General features: G+C 45.1%; 1 pseudogene; it reads right to left on the reverse strand.

Annotated features, from left to right (window-relative positions):
• Positions 1–601: 601 nt before the first annotated feature.
• LOC141134343 (myelin expression factor 2 pseudogene) lies at positions 602–4,820 on the reverse strand (annotated as a pseudogene).
• Positions 4,821–14,953: the final 10,133 nt, after the last annotated feature.

A 14,953-nucleotide genomic window follows, 5' to 3' on the forward strand; every position in this document is an offset into this window, starting at 1 on the left:
GGGATACTGAGGAGGCTTGTGGAGAAGGTTGTGAGAGGATTTGTTCTGTATCTGACTCAAATGGAGAGTCTTGCTGTGACATTTTCTGTCTGTGAGAGCGCCCTGATGCTGTATATTGTGAGGTGACTGGAGCTGCTTCAGCTGCAGTGAGTGCCTGTGAGCTCTTTGTGAGGTGATTTTTATTTCTGCCACGGTTTCCTCCCAGTACCATATTTCCTGCCCAAACTTTCACAGTTTGTTCCCTGGGGCAAAAAGGTTCAAATGGATACCTTTTGAGCCTGCAGGCTCCGCTTTGTCCTTCTCTTCTCTCCTCAGCGGTGTGGAGCTCTAACAATGCATGTCTGCTCTGCTAGGCTCCGCCTCCTGCCCTGAAAAGGTAATTTTTAATAGCATTCAATTACAATATGACTTGTGTAGTAATTGTACAGTATGTGCTATATACATTTTTTTTAATTTTTCCACTCAGCCAGTTTATTGTCATTTCTAGGCATTTCATCTGCGTCATTCAAGTAATACAATATTTCAGCATAAAATACAGCATTAAAATGCCAGCAGACTTTCAAACTAGCTGTGAGAAACAGGCTTTATTAAAAACAACATGTCAATTTATACCATTCATTAATCTGCATGCCTTCTCTGCTGTCTCTGTGGAATCAAATCTCACAGTTCCACAGCCTTTAGATTTTCCGTTCTCCATTTTAATCTCAGAAAACATTACTCTACCACACTGACTGAATTCTTTCAATTTCTGCCATGTCAAGTCAAATGGCAGATTTCTAACAAAGATTTGGCATCCTTTATTTCCTCGTTCTCTTAAGCCACTTCCCGAATGGGTGGAACCAAACCCTCTAAAAGTTTTGTCCATATCCATGCCTCTGTCCAAGCCTCCACCAATACGGTCAAAGCCAGAGCTCATTCTGTCCATGCCAAAGCCCGTACTCATGCTATTTACAGCGTTCAGTCCAGTACTTATTCCAGATCCCAAAGGAGCAAGAGAAGAAGAACCCATTCCACCAAAATTTCCAACCATGGTACTGCTCATTCCTCCAAATGAATCTCCAAAGCCACAACTTAATCCAAGCTCACTGTGACCAAATTCTCTGTCCATGCTGCTTCCCATTCCTCCTCTGTATATGTCTCCCATGCTACTTGCTATGCTCGCCATGCTGCTTGACATGCCTCCACTCATGGCAGAACCTAAACCGCTTCTGAAATCATCTACACCACCCATTCCTGTCATTCGGCTCACTCCACTAAATCCTGATTTGCTACTAAGTCCATCCATGCCACCAAATCCATTCCCTCCCATTCTACTCATTCCACCAAAGCCAGGGCCATCCATAGCTGATGGACCCATGCTGCCCATTCCACTACCCATTCCAATTTGTGTTGCACTGATAGGTTGTCCACCTGGTCCAAGACCCATTCCAATTCCACTAAGTCCACAAGGTAACTGAGGTGGTTTTTCCATGGCATGAAAGTCATCTGGGGGGAGCGACTTATCATCCATTTTCACGTGCATCATTCTATCAAACAAGAACTTCCCATTAAACATAGAGATTGCTTGAACTACCTCTATAGCTTCTTCAAAGGTAACAGTTCCCAATCCACTACTTATTTTCCATCTTTGTCTTCTTTAAATTCGTCTCTCTTCAAATTTCCAGCAAAGCTGAACACTTCCTTTAGTTTCTTCCACCCAACTTTAAAGTCCAGATTAGCAACAAAGACTGTTGTTCCAAGTTGCCCCGCTCTCAAAACACTGATTATCTCTAAAGGGTTGTTGGTGTTATTGAGTATTGAAGGTGGGAGGTTTACAAATGAAGGACCTACATCAGCGCTATTGCTCCCAGGGAACATATACATGTGGTTGTACCATCAAAAAATATAAATGAGTGAGTCAAATAGACTCAAAGGTGGAGCTCACCTCTCACCACATCCCAAAAACAATCAACAAGAAAAATTATATATCTATGGACCCTGAAATGGTGGCGACCCCAGGGATTTTGTGGGTGGGAGGGAGGCAAAGAGTAAAGGTGGAGGATAACAGAGTGTATAAAAATTGTATACTTTATTCAAAATTACACATAATGTAGAAAATTAAAAACAGTAAAGTGTACAGACACTGCAAAATGATCCTAGACATACAGGTTCTACTAATGAAGAACTCATACGTGTATAATACATATGGAAGAATCCAACATGTTTCGGAATATATGAAATGTGAATTCCTTCTTCAGGGGATTTCCTGTGCAGTTATACAATTAAATCTGCAAATGTATAAAAGATAAAAATATACTGAGAAACAAAGTACAAAAATATTGGGCATCTATAGTTTGGTGGGCATACAGGAGTTGGTTGGGGAGCTTGAAAATAAATGTAGCTAGTAAAATGGCACATCAACAGAAAGTAAACTTACTTTACACAATTTACAGTTGTTTTGTGAGAATCAAGGAGGATGCAATGTTCCCGGTGTGGTGCTAGCAGTCTCGATCTCCCGAATTTTTGAGGTAGTACAGGAGAAAGGGTTGGAGTAGATTGAAAACTCAAAACAGCGTTTTTTGTCGTGTTGCCCCATATCAATATTCATGGGTAACACCATTTGGTCATAGAATGCATCCGACCAGTGCGGTCCACAAGGAATGGCTAAATGGATACGTATGCCAAAACCTATGGTATAAAGATAATGTATAGTCAAATATGCTATACTGGTTATAAACTCTGGTAGTTTGATCTATATGTGAAAGGAAAACATGACCTACATGGAAGATTGGTGGAAGCTGGATAGACTCAAAAAACATGATACTACGGTAAAGGGGAGGGGGGGGGAGAAAAAAAGGGGTTTTATAGAGTAGAATTATAAGTCTATAGATATAGACCTATACTCTGTTATGTCCATAGGTGTGGAGCCAACAGGCAGGTTTACTCATTATGGCGAAAAGGGGGGGCTCTAGGGCCCTATAATATATATATAAAAAATACATTATTTTTGAGGGCTATAGCAGTAAAAAATTGCCCATGAATTATAAATAAGGAAGCCATTTGTTAATTAATAAAGTTGGTTACACCCTATCAAATATATGTAATTACTAAGACATAAAGAAAATAAGAATAAAAAAGAGCATGATAGCAAGTGCTTACTTTGTAGTTGAGAGTCTGCATACATCTGCTCCATAAGACACACAAAAGGTGTATGAGAGGAGACTGGTATGTTGCCAGATTATAAACCAGCTGATTGCGAGATAAGACCGCCCATAAAGGACGTAGGATCTCGCAGCTGTGAATGTTTAGTAGGTCAGGAACGTAAGAGCAGCAGGGAGGGCTGTATCAGCTAGGTGATACACCTCCCACAGCTGATAAGTGTCAGCAAGGGAGGTGATGCTATCACCTAGAGCTTGTTCCCCCGGCGCAGCGGCGCATGACGCCATCACGCCCGCTGGCGCGATGACGTCAGACGTCCAAGCGCCGCCAACACAGAGAGAGGGACGCCAGTGTGTCGAATCCGAAGGTCCGCCGTACAGCGCATATGCAGACGGCGGGATGCTGCAGATCCCCAGGCGTCCAAGATATTGCTCCACGCATAGATGTGTGGAGCCTACCCGTGCTGGGGGACAGCGCATGGGTCAAAAAACAAAATGACAGTGCCTGAGTGATAATGGTTGACATGGGAAAAAAGGAATGTTTGGTAATACATTGGAGTATTCAATATGGGAGGTCAGAACTAATAATTGTAATAATGCGCAAGAGGATGTTAAAGGTGATATAGTGTTACATTGCATTTTCCCGATTTACATACCATGTATACAGTTGGAAAGTATTAAATGCATTTGTACCATCAATGAGTAAAGTTTACTTTCTGTTGATGTGCCATTTTACTAGCTACATTTATTTCCAAGCTCCCCAACCAACTCCTGTATGCCCACCAAACTATAGATGCCCAATATTTTTGTACTTTGTTTCTCAGTATATTTTTATCTTTTATACATTTGCAGATTTAATTGTATAACTGCACAGGAAATTCCCTGAAGAAGGAATTCACATTTCATATATTCCGAAACATGTTGGATCATTCCATATGTATCATACACGTATGAGTTCTTCATTAGTAGAACCTGTATGTCTAGGATCCTTTTGCAGTGTCTGTACACTTTACTGTTTTTAATTTCCTACATTATGTGTAATTTTGAATAAAGTATACAATTTGTATACACTCTGTTATCCTCCACCTCTACTCTTTGCCTCCCTCCCACCCACAAAATCCCTGGGGTCGCCACCCTTTCGGGGTCCATAAATATATAATTTTTCTTGTTGCTCCCAGGGAACTGGCCTCGTGCATGCTCTCCATCTGGTTCCGCCTTGATGTTGAGGGGTCTTCCATTTATATCATGCTTATTCATTACATCCAATGCCTTTTGTACAAATTCAATATCTTTAAACTCTACCACACCACAGCCCCTTGATTTTTCTTCAGCATCCTTAAACAGCTGTATGTAACTTCACCAACTTTCTCCCTCATAAGGTCTTTAATGGCTTGACATTTCATGTCATATGGAATATTGCTGATGAACACCCTATTCTGGCTCTGATCCTTTTTCTCCCCAGAACCCTTACCTTTTCCATAAGGATAGAATCTGCTTCCCTTTCTATTTCCCGATTTCTCTTTTAAGCGTGGATTTCTGTTTTGTGTTTTCGTTTTCCTTCTTCATGTCGTTGGAATGGCTCTCCTCCACCATGCTGGTGTCACATTGGTCGTTGCATTCTCTGTTGTTGTCGCTGCCATTGTTGAGGGCATCCTGTGAGTCCTGCTGGTTGATGTCTGCCATAGTTTTGCTGTGAAAGGCCTTCTGCACACTGCTGCCATCCACGAGGAAAGAGTTCATAAGGCCGCAATGCCTCTTCTTTATATTCGTTTTTATTTGCAATTTTTTTTCCCACAAAAGTGGAGTTACTCAAAGAGGACCTTCACTCCCCCTCTATTTTCCCCCTCTTACTCCTATAGCTGGGATCTGCACAAAAAACATCTTTACACTCCCAATGATCCAGAGATGTTCTGTAGAGATCCACCACCCCACCACTACACACCTGATCTTCTTCTGCCATCATCTTCTTCTGACATCTTCCTCTTCTTCTGACATCATCAAGGGGTGGCCTTTCTCTTCCAGGTTATTGCAACCTGCCCAGTGACACGGGTGTGCTGCAATGTGTGAGAATTGAAAAAAACAGTAAGACAGCCCACCCCCAACCCCCCGCCCCTCGATGACATGGTGCATAGACAATAGAGCACCCCATGTCCTCCTAGGATGCATGATGTGGGTAATATAGGAGGCCATGGCTCAACTAGGCAAGAAACCAGGAAGTGAGGGGGATGTGTTCCCTCAAAAAAGGTATTTAAAAAATCTGATGTTGTGAGAGGAGGATGATAGGAGAGGAATGAGTTACAGTGGGTAAGGAGGTGATGGTCAGATATCTTTGGATTCTGCTGAGTCAGCAAATGTCTGTACTGTCTGTACAGACTGGTCACTGTATAAAGAGGTATGTGATACAGACCATTACCTCCGGATACAAAAATTGCAACCTGTCCTCATATTGTCTGATATCTGGAGATCAAATATCTCCTCTTATTAGAAACCAGTTCCCATGATACTAACCTGTCGTCGCCTCTGCACCCGCTTGGCATCCTGGGATTATTAGACATCTCACCCCTCCCCCAGTCTGTGCCCTTCATGTCCCATCAACCCATTACACCCCTCCCCCAGTCTGTGCCCTCCATGTCCCCTCTACTCGTTACAACCCTCCCCCAGTCTGTGCCCTCCATACCTCTTGGAATGTCAGGGTAAAACTTCCTTCTGGGAATCTCAAATCCAGCAATGCTCCGACGTCATCACATCTACCATAGATGTCTGTGATTCGAAGTGATGGGAATGTGATCTGAAGAGCACAAAGAACACAAGGATCAGTATGACAATGACCAGACCTAACAATTCTATAATTACATACTGCCTGACATTTGTAGTGCGGGGATCATTATAAACCAACAGTCATCCACAGAGCTGACAATCTATTCAATAACCCATGTTCGTTACATCTCCCCCCAAACTATACACCTCACTGATGCATTTTACCCTCTGACAGGGTTTTGTCATTGAGAAAAAGATTTAGAGGGATGGGGGACATGTATATGAATGACATTTTCACAATTAATCTCAAAGGTTCCGCATTTCTGTAACATTGTTCTTTCCTCAGAAAGCACATAATTGGGGGGCGGTGCTAGGTGGGTGCTGAAACAGCTTCAAAAATTTCTACAGCCCCCCCATAAATGCACCTGCCTGGGCTGTGCAGATTTCTTTGCAAAATTGCATCAATCCTCCCTGAATCCTGCATACTTTTGTAGAACCCTCTAACATGTTCTACTAGTAGCGAGATTAGTTAATTATACTCTGACTCATGTTACATGGTGAGTCTGTAATTGGGTCAGGGTTACAAGAGTTCCAGGCGGGGTGACTCATCTTGGCAGCTCTCTGGTGCCCCTCCCCCTTTCTAGACTGTTGGGGGTGGAGCAGGAGGCTAGGAGGGGCTGCCATGCGTATTTATGAGCCCTCAGCCAATCCCCAGGGGTGGGCCTGGCAGGGGATTGGGAAAGCTAATAAATAGACATGGGCCATGCCAGCAGGGGAGTCGGTAGAAGATGAAGAAGTAGTAGTGAGGGAAGCTGTCTGTGGCCCTTGAGGAACCTCTTACCAAGGGGGGGTTGCCTTGGGCTGGGAGCTCAGGAAAGTTGGCCTGGAAGGATCCTACCACAGGAGGCGGTGGAGGGTTTCATGCTGGATAAGCAGCAGGAAGGAGCAAGCAGAGACAGTGAGTAGATCAGCACGCTGCAGGGACAGACAAAGGGATAGACTGTCAGCTGTAACCATGCTCTCTTGAAGACCACAGGCTGCCAAGTCTTCATCTAACTTTGCCCTGGGGAAACTCCATGTGTGTGTGTGTGTACCAGTCAGGCAGGACTGGGGCAGAGAGTCAATCAGCAGGACTGGGAAGAGAGCAGACAGGCATGGCTGGTGGCAGCCAGGTGGGCTAACATTCTGCAAGCAAGTGGAACTCTTCAATATAGAGAGGTGAGTTCAGGTAACAGTGCTCATCACAGTCCTGGAGGAGGGGCAGTGCACATCACAGTCCTGGAGGAGGGGGCAGTGCTCATCACAGTCCTGGAGGAGGGGGCAGTGCTCATTACAGTGCTGGAGGAGGGGGCAAACAGTGCCAGTGCTCAGGGCCTCCATCAGGGGGGTACAGCTGATACAACTGTAGGGGGCCCCAGGGGGCCAGACTGTGCCAGAATGAGGTATAATGAGCGAAGGGGAGCCATGTTGTGCACTATAGAAATGATCTTGCAGCCTCTGCTGCTTTCTGTGTCATTGAGCTCAGATATCAAGTTCTTTACTGCCATCTCTGACTACTATGTGCATGTGCACCCCTCGTGTGAGCTGCCTGTATTGTGCTCCTCTGTGACACCAACATGTCAGCTTTGTGAAAATAAGCTTAGACTAGGTAGGAAGATTTCCTTTACAAGTAGGCGCTGTGAAGAAAAGGGAGGGGGGCCGTTTGTGTACAGGGAGGGGCCAGAGCTTTGTATGTTTACAGATTGTATGTGTGGGGCTGACATACAGTGGGGCAAAAAAGTATTTAGTCAGCCACCAATTGTGCAAGTTCTTCCACTTAAAAAAATGAGAGAGGCCTGTAATTGTCATCATAGGTATACCTCAACTATGAGAGACAAAATGTGGAAACAAATCCAGACAATCACATTGTCTGATTTTTGAAAGAATTTATTTGCAAATTATAGTGGAAAATAAGTATTTGGTCAATAAGACCAAATACTTATTTTTGGTCAAAAGTTCATCTCAATACTTTGTTATATATCCTTTGTTGGCAATGACAGAGGTCAAACGTTTTCTGTAAGTCTTCACAAGGTTGTCACACACTGTTGCTGGTATGTAGGCCCATTCCCCCATGCAGATGTCCTCCAGAGCAGTGATGTTTTGGGGCTGTCGCTGGGCAACACGGACTTTCAACTCCCTCCAAAGGTTTTATATGGGGTTGAGATCTGGAGACTGGCTAGGCCAATCCAGGACCTTGAAACGCTTCTTACGAAGCCACTCCTTCGTTGCCCGGGCGGTGTGGTTGAGATCATTGTCATGCTGAAAGACCCAGCCACGTTATATCTTCAATGCCCTTGCTGATGGGAGGAGGTTTGCACTCAAAATCTCACGTTACATGGCCCCATTCATTGTTTCATGTACATGGATCAGTCGTCCTGTTCCCTTTGCAGAAAAACAGCCACAAAGCATTATGTTGCCACCCCCATGCTTCACAGTAGGTATGGTGTTCTTTGGTTGCAACTCAGCATTCTCTCTCCTCCTAACATGACGAGTTGTGTTTTAACCAAACAGTTCTACTTTGGTTTCATCTGACCATATGACATTCTCCCAATCCTCTTCTGGATCATCCAAATGCTCTCTAGCAAACCTCAGACAGGCCCGGACTTGTACTGGCTTAAGCAGGGGGACAAGTCTGGCACTTCAGGATCTGAGTCCCTGGCGGCGTAGTGTGTTACCGATGGTAGCCTTTGTTACGTTGTTCCCAGCTCTCTGCAGGTCATTCATTAGATCCCCCCGTGTGGTTCTGGGATTTTTGCTCACCGTTCTTGTGATCATTTTGACCCCACGGGGTGAGATCTTGCGTGGAGCCCCAGATTGATGGAGATTATCAGTGGTCTTGTATGTCTTCCATTCTCTAATTATTGCTCCCACCGTTGATTTCTTCACACCAAGCTGCTTGCCTATTGCAGATTCAGTCTTCCCAGCCTGGTGCAGGTCTACGATTTTGTTTCTGGTGTCCTTCAACAGCTCTTTGGTCTTCACTATAGTGGAGTTTGGAGTGTGACTGTTTGAGGTTGTGGACAGGTGTCTTTTATACTGATAACAAGTTCAAACAGGTGCCATTAATACAGGTAATGAGTGGAGGACAGAGGAGCCTCTTAAAGAAGAAGATACAGGTCTGTGAGAGCCAGAAATCTTGCTTGTTTGTAGGTGACCAAATACTTATTTTCCACCATAATTTGCAAATAAATTCTTTCAAAAATCAGACAATGTGATTGTCTGGATTTGTTTCCACATTTTGTCTCTCATAGTTGAGGTATACCTATGATGACAATTATTGGCCTCTCTCATCTTTTTAAGTGGAAGAACTTGCACAATTGGTGGCTGACTAAATACTTTTTTACCCCACTGTATATACAGGAATGAAGGGGGCTGACATATATACAGGTGTGAGGGGGGCTTACATATATACAGGTGTGAGGGGGGCTGACATATATACAGGTGTGAGGGGGGGCTGACATATATACAGGTGTGAGGGGGGCTGACATATATACAGGTGTGCGGGGGGCTGACATATATACAGGTGTGAGGGGGTTGGCATATATACAGGTGTGGGGGGCTGGCATATATACAGGTGTAGGGGGGCTGGCATATATACAGGTGTGGGGGCAGGGGCTGACATATATACAGGTGTTAGGGGTGCTGGCATATATATAGGTGTGGGGGGCGGCATATATACAGGTGTGAAGGGGGTGACATATATACAGATATACAGGTGTTAAGGGGGATGGCATATATACAGGTGTGAGGGGGATGGCATATATACAGGTGGAGGGGGCTGACATATATACAGGTGTTAGGGGGGCTGGCATTTATACAGGTGTGGGGGGATGACATATATACAGCTGTGAAGGGGCTGGCATACATACAGGTGGGGGGGCTGACAAATATACAGAATTGAAGGGGGGGCTGAGTGCGCACAGGTGGGGTGGCTGGTGTGTGGATTCGGTGTAATGGCCGTGGACAAACCCTGGGGAATGTTGGTGGTCAGGCTCCGGGAGGCCCAGGCCTAAAGCTGTGTAAGGGCCCAAAAATTTTTGATGGCTGCCTTGGCAGTGCTCATCACAGTGCAGGGCCATCAATAGCACTGTACATCTGCATTCAGTATTGTACATGTCTCTTGTTACTGTCAGCGTTTTCTTGTTGTTTTTCTTTAGGCTGATAACTCCATCTCTCTATCAGGCGACTTGTCTCATTCCCTTCAGTACAATGGAACCATTCTAATAGGAGCGACTCGACTCGCTCTGACTTAGAAAAGGGTTCCTGTACTACTTTGGGGCGACTTCAGAGCAGCTTGCATTGACTTCCATATAGAAGTCGCTTTGCAAGCCGTGCTGAAGTCCCGCTGAGTGGTGTGGCTTCATAGTCAACGGCAATGCATGTGAATAGCACAGGAATGTGCAGTGCGTTCTGTGCGATTTCCTGGTGTGTCCATCCCTCTGAACATTGATTTAAAGTGGTTTGCTTTTCAGAGGAGTTTGACAGGCGATGAGGAGACAATATGTTTCACCACCTGTTTTAACACTGAGAATCCTGATCTACCTTTTAAAGTTAAGTTTTAATACTGGTGGCCTTTGTGTGTGGAGTAACACTCCCTCGTTCAGATAAGAATCCATATACTAGGGTGACCAGACATCCCCGGTTTCCGGGGACAGTCCACTGACTGAGGACACTGTCCCTGGACCAAGTCTGTCTCTGGATTTTTCCCCGGATTGGATTAGAATTTTGCCACCCCATCCCTCCATACTGTACATCCCTTTCCAGCCTGGCTGCAGTGGCAGCCACTGTCACAGGGATCGGAGCCTTGCCTGCAGTGCAGGGTCCCGTTTTGTGGCAGGGAGACAGATGAATCCTGGTCCTCCTGACTCCTGACTAGGGATGAGCAGAACACCCCCCTGTTCGGTTCGCACCAGAACTTGCGAACAGGCAAAAAATTTGTTTGAACACGCAAACATCATTAAAGTCTATGGGACACGAACATGAATAATCAAAAGTGCTAATTTTAAAGGCTTATATGCAAGTTATGCCAATAAAGGCAATCATGCGTCCCTTTACAGGCATACTATAGACACCCCCCAGGTACGAAATTTAAAGGAATATTACACTTTTATTGTTTCACTTTAAGCATTATTAAAATCACTGCTCCCGAAAAAACGGCCTTTTTAAAACTTTTTTTTGCATTGATCCATGTCCCCTGGGGCAGGACCCAGGTCCCCAAACACTTTTTATGACAATAACTTGCATATAAGCCTTTAAAGTTAGCATTTTTGATTTCTCTCATAGACTTTTAAAGGGTGTTCCGCGGCTTTCGAATTTGCCGCGAACACCCCAAATTGTTCGCTGTTCGGCGAACGGGCGAACAGCCAATGTTCGAGTCGAACATGAGTTCGACTCGAACTTGAAGCTCATCCCTACTCCTGACCTTCACGCACACTATGTTTCCACATGATGATGCTTAGTAGTAGCAGGAAAGTAGTGTGTGTCAACCACCGACCCGTCCCGATTCCAGAGGTTAGTAGCCTGCAGTTATGGCTTATGCAGTAGCAACTAAATAACTTTAACTTAATGTAACAGAATACAATATTGTTTCTTAAATGGCAGTGATATATTTATTAAGTTACTCAATTTACTGTACATCTAGCTCTTAAACTTAGACCATCAGGGTCCAGGTATAAAGCCAGGGTTGGACAGATAGTCTTCCGGTTTAGAAATCTTCTTTAGAAATCTTGAATTGGAAGGCTCCTGCAGGGCTGGCCAGCGGCGCCTCTGATTGGCTGAGAATGGCTAGCTGACGCTCTCAGCCATTCAGTGACTCCCATTCATAAAACTGGCTTGAAAAAGAAACATACCTTTTTCAAGCCAGTTTTATGAATGGGAGTCACTGGTTGACTGAGAATAGCAGCTGACTGCTCTAGGCCAATCAGAGGCGCCGCTGGGAGATCGACACTGGAACACAGACTTTGGGGTTAAACTGTTCGAGAACAGGTTAATCCCATAAGGTAAGACAGTGTTCATGGACCTCCTGACCTCATGAAACCTTCATTTAGATGAAGTTGTTACTGTTCCTTTAACATTTGTAGTCTTATAACAGTTAGCTATTAATATTTGTTTATGTTCAAAGGTATCCTATGTGTTGTTACCATACAATCTTTTACTGTTCAGAATTGTTAATTTATAGTGTTATTGCTGAACCAAAATTCTTTGGTAAGAATAAAATAAAAGATACGCATTGAAAAGTTTTTTCTGTCTTATCTTTTTAACATTTGGTAGCCATATCCCCAAAAAATTGAAGTATCTTTATTTTATCTCATGGATGAAATAACATATATACCATACAATCATTCCATAAACACATACCACATATACTACATATATAATTTGAGGAAAATATGCTTATAAAATAATTTACCATTTGCCAATAAAAAAAAAAAAATATGTCCCCGGATTTAATTTTAAAAATCTGGTCACCTTATCATATACTGTATATGTTTAATGAAAGTATGCCAGTAAGTTAATGATATCCTTCTTGTAGAACCACTTGCATTGTTTAATGAATTCCCCACCGCTGATTAAAGTAGTTCTCCACCTACAATGGCTTGCTGGATACACAGCAGAACTAGTGTCCCTGAAATTGTTTTTAGAACTGTAGCAGGAGCAGAGGAGCGGACTGACCACCAGTATACAGGGGGACTGACCACCAGTATACAGGGGGACTGACCACCAGTATACAGGGGGACTGACCACCAGTATACAGGGGAACTGAACACCAGTATACAGGGGGACTGACCACCAGTATACAGGGGGACTGACCACCAGTATACAGGGACTGACCACCAGTATACAGGGACTGACCACCAGTATACAGGGGGACTGACCACCAGTATATAGAGAAATGACCACCAGTATACAGGGGGACTGACCACCAGTATACAGGGACTGACCACCAGTATACAGGGACTGACCACCAGTATACAGGGGGACTGACCACCAGTATATAGAGAAATGACCACCAGTATACAGGGGGACTGACCACCAGTATACAGGGGGACTGACCACCAGTATACAGGGGGACTGACCACCAGTATACAGGGGGACTGACCACCAGTATACAGGGGGACTGACCACCAGTATACAGGGTAACTGACCACCAGTATATAGGGGGACTGACCACCAGTATACAGGGGGACTGACCACCAGTATACAGGGGGACTGAACACCAGTATACAGGGGAACTGACCACCAGTATATAGAGAAATGACCACCAGTATACAGGGGACTGATCACCAGTATATAGAGAAATGACAACCATTGTACAAGGGGCACACTGACCACCATTGTACAAAGGGCATGACCACCATTGTACAAGGGGCACACTGACAACCATTGATCAAGGGGCACACTGACAACCATTGTACAAGGGGCACACTGACAACCATTGTACAAGGGGCACACTGACCACCATTGTACAGGGGGCACACTGACCATCAGTACACAAGGTGCACACTGACCACCATTGTACAGGGGGCACACCGACCACCATTGTACAGGGGGCACACCGACCACCATTGTACAGGGGGCACACTGACCACCATTGTACAGGGGGCACACTGACCACCATTGTACAGGGGGCACACTGACCACTATTGTACAGGGGGCACACTGACCACTATTGTACAGGGGGCACACTGACCACTATTGTACAGGGGGCACATTAACCACTATTGTACAGGGGGGCACACTGACCACTATTGTACAGGGGGCACACTGACCACTATTGTACAAGGGACACACTGACCATCATTGTACAGGAGGCACACTGACCACTATTGTACAAGGGGCACACTGACCACCACTGTTAGAGGGCACACTGGAAATCTAATGGATGTAGCCCTGACCCCCACGGCCTCTCTTGTATCTCCAGCCCATGTCCTGCTAAGGATGGAACAGAAGGAGCCGAGGGTCAGGAGGAACACAAGTGCCTGTAGATGAAGACCCGGAACATGTTGCAGGAAGTCGCAGCTGGTCGCAGGACTGTAGTTGCAGACACTCGGATGGTAGTGCTGAGCCAAACAGGACACAGGAGCAAGGTCACAAGGATAGCCGGGTTCGTTAACAGATGGGCAGCAGTGTACCAGGACATCAGGCAGAGCTAAGGTCAGATGGGAAGCCGGGATCAGGAGCCAGGAATCAGGTATATCAAAGTCCAGTAGCAGAGTCCAATGGAGAGCTGGGATCAGTAGCCAGAGATCAGGTATAACAGAATCCAGAAGCAGGGTCAACAGGAGCCAAGGTCAGCAACAGGTAATCAGACAGGAAAATCACAAGGTTCAGGGTATCAGAAGCACAGCTGAAAGACCATCAAGCATTGATCAGTGGTTAGGGCACCCTTTAAGCAGGCCGTCTGGCACCAATTGGTACTAGAGATGTGCTCCTGCGCATGCACGCTGGTCATTTCATTTACTTTGAGCAGGCAGTTTATTCAGTTAGCTGCAGTGTATTTAGTATATACAGTGTATGTATATATATATATATATATATATATATATACTGTATCCTGTGCAGCTAGATCTGATTGCAGGCCATTCCTGTTGTACGTATTCAAATACTCTTTCAGGCAGGCAGGCCAGGGAGGTTATTCAGTGATCTGCAGTGCATAAAATATATATACAGTCACCAACATATATATATCCACTGCATTCTAGTCTAGCCAAGCCTATATCTGACTGCAGGTCATTGCTAGTGTACGTTTTCAAATACACTTTCAGGCAGGCAGGCAAGTGATTCAGCAATCTGCAGTGCATTAAATATATATACAGGGGGGGTGTGACCGGAAGCCGACCTAGATGGACGCCTGAGCCGTCTGCTCTCTCTAAGCCCGCAGCTAAATACCTATTTGGGGACGCTATGCTACAGCTACATGGGCAGATCTAAGGCCCCCCGATCCGCTAAAGCGCGGGGGTCGTCACAACCACCACCCGGCTCGTCATCAGACCTCCGGTCCTTCTTCCCGCAGACCGATA

This window comes from Aquarana catesbeiana, linkage group LG03, assembly GCF_042186555.1.
Source record: "Aquarana catesbeiana isolate 2022-GZ linkage group LG03, ASM4218655v1, whole genome shotgun sequence".
Lineage (NCBI taxonomy): Eukaryota > Metazoa > Chordata > Amphibia > Anura > Ranidae > Aquarana > Aquarana catesbeiana.